The sequence below is a fragment of the Sinocyclocheilus rhinocerous genome, unplaced genomic scaffold (genome assembly GCF_001515625.1).
Source record: "Sinocyclocheilus rhinocerous isolate Xijiao unplaced genomic scaffold, SAMN03320098_v1.1 scaffold19, whole genome shotgun sequence".
In the NCBI taxonomy this organism is placed as follows: domain Eukaryota; kingdom Metazoa; phylum Chordata; class Actinopteri; order Cypriniformes; family Cyprinidae; genus Sinocyclocheilus; species Sinocyclocheilus rhinocerous.
Window position 1 is genome coordinate 2,696,795 of NW_015638975.1, and position 12,016 is coordinate 2,708,810.

Consider the following 12,016-nt stretch of genomic DNA (forward strand, 5'->3'; position numbering starts at 1 on the left):
ATTCCCTTAAGAGCACCAGCAAAATGTGATCAGTGTGTTCAACAGAAATGTGTTCTTAAGGCAAATTCTTGTTGAGCCTCTAAGAACCTAAAATGTAATTTAAGTCTGTAAATATTTTAAGCAATTAGGGCTATATTGCATATAAAATATCAAAGACGAGCCTAAGGCTTTAGTAGTCTTCTGAGCTCAGCACTGCTGTGCACACAGATATCACGTCCACCTCTCTCTCACTACTCATTTAATTTACTCGCCGTCTGCTTTACTCAGGGTTACCTGCTCTAGGAAGACAATTAACGTGGGACTTAGTTTACACAATGATAGAAAAAAAAGAGAAATGAAGAAATAAATAAAGAAGCAGAGGGAGAAGAAAAATATATATTTTTTTCTCTCAGGGTCTGGTCATAAAATTAAAAAGGTTTTCAGTAAACTGGCTAAACCCGAGGGGACTGGCTCAAACAGCATGGGTAATGAGGGGAGAAAAGGACAGACATAAACAAACCCACAAATGAGTCTGAGGCCAACATCATTATCCCACATATACATCCCACATCTATGAAAACCGGCACCGGCAAAATACACAATACACACCAGACCCTTTCGGACCATGATGGTGTAGGGCAGCTAAACAGGAAAAAAAGGCAATAAGCTAGTATGATATGCCTTCATGCTTTCATTCATGCAATATGCTTCTTTTTCTTTTCTTTTCTTTTTTTCTTTTTAATTTGATTTACTTTCTGGTCACTTCTGAATTATGCATGATGCATTTAAAGATAAATATTTATTTTTATGCTCGGTCAAACCTTCCAAATAATAAATATTTAAGATATAATTAAAAAGCCTAATATAAAAGAGAAATAGTTTACTTAATTTTAAAAAGAAAAAAAATAAGGTAATACGTCCATAAGAAGGAGGAAATGGAGAAAAAAAAATCATAAATTCAGTCTCTTTTATATTTTGCTCTCACTCTTGGAGGAATATACAGTTATTTTATTGATCATTTTGCAAATAGTTTACTTTAGCAGGAGAACAGCAGAAATGTTTTCATAAAACAATGAAAATAACAAATTTAACTTTGAAATATATTAATATTAAATAGCATACATGCATTCATGTATTTATTAATAATGTTCTAGTAACAATACCATTTCCTCTTCTTAATAATTCTTATTAATTAAAAAATAATAATAATATTCTTAAAATATTCTTTCACTTTCTTTCACAGATAAAGGCATATCACCTGTCCATGTTGACATCCATCTAACTGCTTTGACAAGGATATGGGAAGTGATTTGTTCTCCCTTTTAAGTTATTTATTTTGCCGTTTTATACGGTTAGTGGTATTTAGCATTGTTTTCTCTCCATCAGAACAGACCTGTGACCCATTTTTGGGTCATGACCCACCAGTTTAGAACTGAAAGTCTAGAGTCAGACCACCCATTAACTAAAAATGGCATTGTCCAGTGAGCGAGTCCATGAAGAGAGATAGAGATAGAGGAGCATTTCTCCTTCTTCCTGTCATCTGTGTGCAGACTAAGCCACTGTCTTCACTCTACCCTTCCAGCAGCTGGGCCCAGAGAACAACAGAGAGCGCTCTGTTATCCAGCAGAAAGCTGACATTGTTACAGCCGGGACTTTATTGCAGGCACATGAGAGTGTTGAGACTTTAAAACATGCTCAAATGTCATGTACACACCCAGTGACGGGGAAGAATAATTATGAAAAAGAGAGAGAGGGAGAAACGGAGAGCGAGAGAAAGACAACAACAATTCAGTGTGCATGAAAAACGGACGAAAGACAAAACGGCCCATTCATTGTATTCCGTCGGGAATGCTCGGACCCTCCTCCGCCCCATCCGAAACACAAAGCGGCCCTTTTTTGTGCTGCGACGCGCAGGGCTGAATGCTTTGCTTTGCCACCCTAGCCCTAAGAAAACACGGGCCCCCTTTCTAAACTGCCGGCTGGCCGCACACAGTAGAGGCTATTAATGCCTTGCCTTCTTTCCCCCTGTGTGTGTGCCCACTGCGGAGGCTGAGGACCACGTTAAAAAGCCAATGCAAAGACAAAACAGTTTGCTCAACATTAACAGGGAAAACAGTGGGCCAGGCAGGAGGGGAGAGGAAACTAAGTCAACATCACACTGGAGAATGTGTTCTCCACCAACAGATATTTTTCCCCTCGCAGGGCCTGGGCACAATGAGAGCTAAGTATAGGTCCGTCGTGCATGGTCTGGGAGGGCTTGTGGTGCGGCGGCGAGTGACAGGTGCTTTCTGATGAGATTCAGGGGCTGATTCTAGCTGGACAGCGTCCGCTTTATGCCACCCTCCACTGGGTTTGGACTCAAGAGACCGCTCTCATGGATCGTGAATCAGCCACTGATTATGATGATGCTCAGTTGAGATGCGAAGATGCACTGGCTTCCAAAAGGTCTTCGGTTTGTTCATTTCAAACACGAACCGAATTTGGGTCTGTATCATATACGTTTTGTCCCTAATCTGGATGACCGTGTTGAAGGGATAGTTCACACAGAAATGAAAATTTTCTAATTATTTACTCACCTTCATGGCTTTCCAAATGCGTATGACTTTCTGAAGTGTTTTTGTCCGTACAATGAAATCAGTGGGGTCAAAAACAGCATTAGACAACAGTGACTTTCACTGTAGGGACATTTTTCAAAACATCTTCTTTTATGTTCTACAAAAGGAAGAAAGTCATGCAGGTTTAGAGCATGGGCTAACCATCCAATTTAAGCCGTAAGACCCTTTTTATTTAATTGTGAAAAAGCATGATGTTATGCAGTCAACGTTAAAAATCAGCCTGTGTTTGTCTACTTTCCTAAGCAGTCACTTGGAATGATCGCATACGGAACTACACATGTATGTCTTTGTGTTGTGATCTCTCACCATATGCTGGAAACATGGTCTTTAGTCTGATCATATGCACAAATGAACAAAATACTGACTACTGTCTCTTCTAGCAAGCAGTGACGACGCCAAATCCTGTATCCTCACTCTTCTTGTTGGCACAAGTGACTATTTGATCACACAGTGAAAAGCAATACTAAAGACATCGCCTTAACAGAAAAAGCAGTGATCGGCCAGGCGATCACTGTTTATATTCTTAATATCCGAAACTGTTTGAACTGCCGTTAAGCATTCTACCTTCACCCATCCATTAGCTTAATACCAAAAGCATCATGGCCCGCTGGTGAAGATGTAACTATTAGGGCCGTTTTTATGCGTCATTAAGTTTTAAAATGGGCCTACAGAAGCTTTATTGTTCGAACCGCACATGACTTTATTTAACGTCAGCGTTTCTCCTGCTTCGTGACAAGAAGTCACATTTCATAACTAATTAAATTGATCCCCCGCACCCCCTCCAACCAAGCACACTAAATGGAATTATTTGTATCCAAGTGTCGATATATTAAATCAAAGGGGGCTAATGAGTCAGGTCACCGCTTTCTTTTATCTCCGCTCTCGCATGTTGGGCTCTTCATCAGCTAACAGTCTCCGCTAAATGGAGGATGAGCGCGTTTCAGGCTCCGCCGCACTGGGCCCAAGCCAAAAGGATTTGATGAGACCGTTATGGCCCTCATCCTGGTAGGAGTAGAAGCTAGTATACTCCACACCATAAAGAGAAGGGCATTAGCGCGCAGAAAGACGCAGAGATGTAAACACATGCCCACGGTCATTTCCTTCCTTATTACAATCCATTTGCCTGGCAGACAATGCTAATTGGCAAGACATTCTTTTTAGCATAGCTTGTTTTCAGCGTTGTCTCCGCATAAATGAGACTTTAGCATGAGAGATCACAAGGGTGCCAGGAGACAACCAAAACCATCTAACAAGAGGCAAATTAGGAGCATTATCTTTGTTCAATTAGACACCCCTATATTTATCTAAAAAAGCCAAGCTGAATTATTCACCATTATATGGCGCCTGGTGCATTTGAGGGAGCTTAATGAAATATTGGATTTAATTGTTGTTCATTGAATTAAAAAGGCAAACCAAATGGCTCTAGGCTAAAGACAAAGCTATGGTAATTAGCTTCATGTGCAGCGGCTAAATAATGGTGATTGTAATACGACTGAGAGGAGATGAAACCGGCGTACAGTAACCGGATTACCATTCTCTTAACACGGATTCCGTCGAGCCGGAGGGAAATAGAAATATGTTAACAGGCCAGAGTCTATTTTAATATATAACCTTCTCCTTAAATAACTTGAGTAAACTACAAAAACAAAGCATTTATTTATAATGGATCCCTCATGTTAATAAGCGATTCGTTAGCTACACTACAGAAAAAAGAACTGAACATATCCCAAAGAAGAAAAAACAGAGAGACATTTTCTTCTCTCTGAAAAAGACGTAACGAATGAGTTCCTCAAAGTCTTGTGTGTTTAATTAGGAGGCTCTGTTCTGTCTGCGCAGACAGGGTTTCTTTTTGTTCGACTTCCCCTGTGAATTCTGTCACCACTCTGCAAAATAGTGAGCGGAGAGACCTGAACACCATTATGCAACTTCTCAGAACAGACTGCTATTATTCCTCCATCCCTCTTTGTGAGCTTTGAAATGCCAAAAGACGATGAGAACGGCTTTTCAACCTGTGTAGCTCCTCATGCAAACTGTCAAGCTTCTTGAGTGAGCATCAAGTTTTATAATCAAATAATGCTATTACACAAAAATTCAGGATTACTTACAATGAAATGAGTTTGATGGGCAACAGAGCCAGACGTGTGTGTTTTATGTTTGAGACCTGGCTCTGATTAACCCTTTAGCCTGGCCTCCTCTCCCACTGATAAACACGGCTATAGGGGCAAACTCACAGTGGCCTGGGGAAATGGTACACATATGAGAGACATCAGTCTCACACACACACACACACACACACACACAGACATTTGTCTATCAGTCCACAGGAACAAAGGAATATCCTGAAGGCCCACTCTTCCACCAGCCTCTCAGACTGTTCACAACACACACAAACACACTGGCACATTGTGTCTATCATCTGCACAGGTCGTCTTTAGTCTGTCTGGCTTCACTATGCTGGTGGTTAGCCGTGTATAATTAAAAAGAATCTTTAATCTGGTGGCTGTATGCAGCTATTATCAGTTAACCCTTAGAGGCTCCCTGCTGCTCCCCCACACCATTTAAAACCACATGTGAGGGAACCTTTCCTGCTTTGAAGTGAATGTTGACAACAGCTTCTGCTTTAGCTGTAATAGTGCCACTCCTCTGTCACTGAGCTGGAATGCAGATCTTATAGCGCTGGAAAAAAATTAACTGAAAAATGTAGAATTAATCTATTATCTCTGTTTAAATGTAGCGGCTGATAAATAAATAATAATAAAAAGCCAGAATTATTTCAGATGGCGTTTGTCAGTGTGCTGATGCTGAAGAGAATGTACAAAACCCAACATAGTAGAAGTGAGTGATTATTGAGATAATAAACAGGTCTGCTTGGAATGTGTGCCCGCAAAACAAAAAACTCAAACACAAATATCTGAATACAAAAATTCCATCTCTCTTCCTTTCATTCTTTTTTTCTCATTATAACTGCATACTGAAAAAAGTTCCATTGCTTTTTGTAAGCTTTGAAATACCAAAGGACAAGGAATGGCTACTCAACCTGTGAAGATTTAATTTGTTTTTCCTCATTATAATAGCAAATTGAAAAAGTTTGGAATAAAATATTAAATCGTTAAAAATGTAATAAGTATAAGCAAAACTTCAGCTATCCAGGTTTTTCATTTTCACTATTATTTCCCATTTCTTTTATATTAAATGTATATGCTGTCCAATTAAAAGTAAACTCCCATTAATACACCTATATACTGTATATATATATATATATATATATATACACATACATACTTTATATAATTATTTTAAAAAATCATATAAATATAATTCTACATATTATATAATTATATATATATTTTTTTTATATATCATTTTAAGTATACATTTTAATTAGGTTTTTAAATCTATTTTAACTGATTTTTAACTGATAACTATATTTTACCAAATAAATTGATCAAATGCATTCCAAATTTCCGTGATACCACCCCAATAAGCTTAGGAAAAAATGGGAAAATGTGTCTAGGAATGAGAGAAGTGGATGAGAAGTGGTGTTTGGCGCTTGCCAGAAGAGGGTGAGAGATGGAGAGAAATTGCTAGAAGAGGGTGAGAGATGGAGAGCAAGAGATCTGTGTGATCCAGCCGGTCCTGGCAGGAGAAAGAGGGGAGAGGAGGGACGGGTGGGAGGAAGAGAGGGGGGAGGACAGCGGAAGACAGCCACGTGGAGGTTTCTCTCAGTAGAGTAGCAAGAGGAAGCGGAGCCCTGGGGTTAGATAAGTAGAACCAGGCCTGTACAATGACAGAGTGTTTGAACCGGCGGCCTGCTTTAAAACACAGGAAGCGACCGTCGGCACAACAATGGCCCTACACGGACAAACAGCATCTCTGTCCGTTGACAAACAGAGCTCAGTGTGCCTATCGCTCTCTCTGTCTCTTGTAGCCGCGCCGTGTGAGGAGAGAGAACGAGATCGGAGCTAATAAACTCTTGTTTGCTGTGATATGAGAGACAGTATATGAGCATCATAATGGGATTCTCATAGAGAAAGAGTTATTTAATCTCAACGGGAATTTTTCCTCAAACACAGCGCAGCCTCGCCTCTCCTCAGTATCTAAAGTTCACGCTGACCTTTGGGGGAATCATTCTTCTCTTGATGCTTGTGCGTGTGTGTATACAATAAGATGAGCCTGCCTCCACCTGTGTGTTCTCCCTGCGTCACCTCAGCTCACATCGTACCAGCCCCAGCGTGCAGGAATGCCTGGAACCGAGCCAAGTCTGCGCTAGAGATGCACGTCAACCCGGCCCAGATCATCCCTGAGTCCAGCCTGGGAATGTACAGCTGCCATCGCAAAACACAGCCCAGAGAGAGACAATAGCACCTAATACATATGCACACATGTACAGGCCTTTGAAATCTCAACTGAGCACAGCGGCTGTAATCATAAGTATGAAGTGTAAGAGATGTTTGAGCTCGGAGGACAATGATCAGTCTCTCTGACAACCTCTTGGACAAAAAAAGCCTTTTTGTGCTCTAACCTCATATACACAGACATATTCGTCATTATGGGGAGCTCAGGCAAAGCAAAAACAAGGACATTTAAATGGGAATGTGATTAATTACGTATCAGTATCATTACGTTGATCATAAACTTTTGGTCATAAACTTCTCTGTTTGACTACTCATTCGACAGAGTGTTGTTTTGGTTTTTAGCCAGTTTTGGTAATTTAAGAATTACAAATGAAAGAAAGAAAAATTATTGCAACCATTTGAAAAGAGAAAGAGAAACTGAAAATTGAAAGCATTTTGAACAACTGATGTTTTGGTAAAATTGTTATCAATTATCAATTAGTTATAATATTAGTTATACAAGTATCAATTATTATCAAATGTTATTATATGAATGATCAAATTGCTAGTTTGATAAAACTATTTTAACATTATTATATATTATAAATGAAAAACAAATAAACAAACATTTTAATAAATTAAAATATACATAGACAAATATTATATTATATTTTATTATATTATATTATATTATATTAACCACATATTATACACACACATTAACATTACGTAAGAAATTACATTATTTTCTAAAAAATATATTAAATTTTTTTGCTCTAAAATGCATGTATTTACAGAAAATGAAAATATCCCTTTTCTCTCCATTTAATAAAATTTTTGTCTAAGATAATGACTTGAGATATTAAAGATCTCTGACATCTTTTTTTTCTTTCCTACAGGAAGCCATCCACAATTACAGCTGATTGTAATGGCATGAGGGCGAATAAAACAGCGAGTGGAACTGTCAAGGAGACAGGCTCTTTGTAAACAGGTCTGCGGAACCCGAATCACTTGGCTTGATTAATACCGATTCTAAGAACAACCAACACAGGCTTGCCTTCCTGTTGGAGGCGGTGGCTTTTACATGGTCTTATTTGTGCGGCTTTTCTTGTCTTACATAAGTAACACATTTTCTGTTTCAGATCGAGATTTACTTCGACATTTGTTTTTAATTGTTCCTAAGCCTCTCCTTCAATCTCTGATGGCGCTTTTAAGTTCGTGCTTGAGTCACATAACAGTAATCCGGTCCCTGGACGGAATTAGTTGCCATATGAAATTTCTCAACATGAGGCTTTTGGCTAAAGGAATAAATAAGAAGTAAAACCTTGAGCTTGAAGTTCTGATAAGCCTCTAACGCTATAATCTAAACATCTGTTATCTTTAAAACAAGTGACATTGTAATTCCCGAAAAGACAAAGACTCAATCTCTTCATCTCTCTGAGTTCTTTGTACAAAATGTGATGAAACGGAGAGAAGGGCAATTTAAAAGTGGTTTGATTTGGGCAAAGCACAGTGCCAAACTCTGGAGAAAACCAGAACTGATTTTCCAAGCCGACTCTGTATTGGGTTACAGGCCCAATGGTTTTATTTGGACCCTGTTCAGTCCCGTTTACAGAATCCAGTGATGTGATCAGTTACATCATCAATAAATGTCTAAAACACCGCTTACCATGAGAGCCAAAACAGTAGCGCTTTGATGGGGAAGCTGGATCTTTAAACCACGCACACGCTCCACGCTAACAGCGTGGAAACCCAATCCCTGCATGCTGTTTTACCACTCAACTTTTACGTCTTCTACATGAAGGCTGAAGAGCTTGTTTGGAGTACTAATTAACTCAAAGCTGTTGTATATTAAGAGCACTGGGCATTTTTTGTAGAGCTAGCTCTAATGAAAACAGAGTGCCAGGGAACTGCATTAGCAAGCCTCCTCCTCTCGCTTCCCATTGCATCCTACTCTTGTCTTCCGACTTCTTCTTTACAACAAGCTGTGGCCTCTGGAGACGGAAGTTAAATGGGTCACAATGGGAGGCAATGGTAATGATATATATGGAAACAAAGTCAGTGAAGATAAAAAGCATGATAAAATAGTATGCATCCTAAGCCTGACTTTCTTAATGCCTCTGTCTTTGGTGGTGTTCTGGTATAAAAATGTGTGATTACAGTGTAACAGCCATTAACTGCAGCAGATGGAGACCATCTCTTTTGTTTTAATCTTGGACAAGAAACGGGGCTCCATAAACTACAGTCAAGATATATTTTAAAAAGTCTTCAATGTTACATGATCCTTCAGAAATCAATATGCTGATTTGGTGCGAGAGAAATATTTCTTATTACTGATTATGATAACAGTTGTCCTGCTTAAAAGGATAGTTCACCCAAAAATTAAAATTTTGTCATCAATTACTCACCCTCATGTCTTTCCAAACCTGTATGAGCTTATTTTTTTATGTTGAACATAAAATAAGATATTTTGAAGAATGCTGGTAATCAAACAGCTGATGGTCCCCATTGACTTCCATAGTATTTCTTTCCCTACTATGGAAGTCAGTGGGGACCAACAACTGTTTGGTTCTTCAAAATTCTTCAAAATATCTTCTTTTGTGTTCAACATAAGATAGAAACTCATACACGTTTGGAACGACATGAGAGTGAGTAAATGATGACAATTTTAATTTCATTGTCACTTTTGATCCATTTAAAGGGGTCCTATTATGCTCTTTTACAAAGTCTTGATTTTGTTTTGGGGTGTACTAGAACAGGCTCTCGTACTAGGTTATTCGAAAAACACATTATTTTTCACATATTTTACATTATTACAACACCTCTCTCCCCAGTCTGGCATGAACGGCTCGAATAGTTCCTGTATCAAATGAAGGCCCGCCTTCTGAAATACGTAATGTGTTGTGATTGGTTAGCTGGGCCAGTGTGTGTTGTGATTGGCAGCACTCGGCGCCTGGTCGGGAAATGTCATGCCCTTAACCATAGCCGCCTGCCAGCATCAGTGTAAATATTGCATCAAAATCAAATCAATCTGAGCGCGATTTAAACCCGGATGATTGTAACCACTCTAAGTTCGTCTGCCTTGGGAAAGCTAGCGCGTCTCTGACATAGTGATAACACTCGTTGCCTTCTCTAGTGCAGCTCAACCAGGTCTCGTCCCATTCGTCGATATTTGTGATATCACAAATCCCGGAAAATATGCGTTGTAGTCCAAACGAGTCGTTCGTTGTAGTTTTTGAAAAGTGATTTCTGTTAAATAAAATATCTCCTTTTGAATTGGACTTTGTAAATTTGCAGATGTTTTTTTATGCTCAAACAGCAACATTACAGACTAACTAAAGTTGAAAAAGTGAAAAAGCATAATAGGACCCCTTTAAGGTAGTGTATATGCGCAATACAATGTGACAGTTAACATGATGCTACACTGCCACTTGTCCTTTGACAACAGCTTAGCTAATGTCATGCTATTGAAAAAATTATTATGTTAACATAGCAACTTCAATTAGCTACTCTTCAGTGCACTGCAGGAATGACAGTATAGCATAGCCCAGCTGTTTAGGATGAGCTCTGTCACTAGTTGAGAATATCCAACTCCAGCAGCCTCCACTCCTAAAGGTAATTAAAATGTTCACACAAACTCTTACTGCCACTGCGACACACAGTAAGCATGTAGAGGCCTGTCTACTGAAAAGTGAAGAGTGGTACTTCTCACACACACGGCGTGTTAGAGTGGTAGTAGCACAGTGGCTAGTTCTGCAGGCTCTTCAACAGAGTGCGCCTTTAACAGATTGGGCCTTTCTCTTGAGAAGTGCACTTGAAAGAGGTTTTACTGCCGAGCTATAAATCTGTCGTGCTTCGGGGCTGTGTAAATAAGACAGTGGTTTGTTTTTACCTGACACATCTGAGCAGCGAGAGAAAGAAAGGCCGATGATTAACCTCACAATGATAGGTAGAGCGCTGAGAAGAAAACCGGCCTGGATTCTTTTTTGAGGGCCTCAAGCTCAGGGGCTTTGAAGTGGAAGTCAAATGCAGAGGATGATATGAGATGTGAAATAGAGAGTGAAAAGTGAAAACTGAGAAGTAAAGAATGAAATGAGTGCGTCAAATATGAGAGAAGACCAGCTGACATAATGGTGTATTGGGTGTGAATCTGGGAAAGAAAAGAGGAGTGGGGATCTTTGTACCTGTCTCCAATGAATGTGCAAAAGCAAGGGGAAAAAAAGAAGAGAAAGAAGAGAGTATCTCCAGGCACGGGCTGCTCATGTTGCCCTTGGCTTTTATGTGTGTATGGTGTGTGTAAAAGACCTTGACCACTGCCACTGACCAGCTTGTGTACGTCCACGTCTCCGACTGGGTGGTCCGCTAACCTTGCTTGATTGAGAACCACATACCACGCAAACCAACAGCTCACAAACACTCATTCTTATCCTGCATCTTTTCATGCTCTTTCTTCACATATACGTCACATTTATTTACGGCGCTCTTGTAAGCATTCTCTTTATTCTCTCTCCTTTCCATTTTTTCATTTCTCATAATTGCTTGATGGAGAGGGAAAAAAGCCCAATCCACTTTGTGGATTTGGGTGACCACAGTGTGTACTTTGCAACTAATCCAATTCAATTATTTTCAAGCAAAGAGCAAGCTTTCAATGAGTCTATTCTTGAAGCACACTTATAAAGAGAGACCTTCAAAAGATCACTCAAACTGACTTAAAGCAAGCAGCAAATATTTGCAAAAGGCAAGGTTTGCGCAATTTACATGTCAACAAGGTATGTTTACAGGCTCGTCGGCCGCAACGGAGTTAAGCAAATGAACGCGAAGTGATTTTTCCAATATTGGACAATGGGAAACGGGGCTAACAGTAGCGACTGTTTTTCCAAAGCTGCTGCAACGTCACCGTGCTGGGACGGTGTAATTTCAGAGGCATTTATCACCGGCTTTCATGTCTCAAAGCCTTAGGGCACTTTTCCACAAAACATGCAAACAGGCACCACTTGGTGTCATTAAGCTTTCTCTCATTTCTGTTTTTTCCCTTCCTTCATTAATTAGGGAGTGATAATTATTCTACCCAGCTATAGCCCCTTCCCG

At 39.6% G+C, this 12,016-nt stretch overlaps 1 protein-coding gene across 12 annotated transcripts in view; it reads right to left on the minus strand.

Annotated features, from left to right (window-relative positions):
* The window catches only part of LOC107750549 (transcription factor SOX-6-like), a 162,145-nt gene that overhangs the window by 51,281 nt on the left and 98,848 nt on the right, over nucleotides 1-12,016 (minus strand). The gene's annotated exons all lie outside the window — the stretch shown is intronic.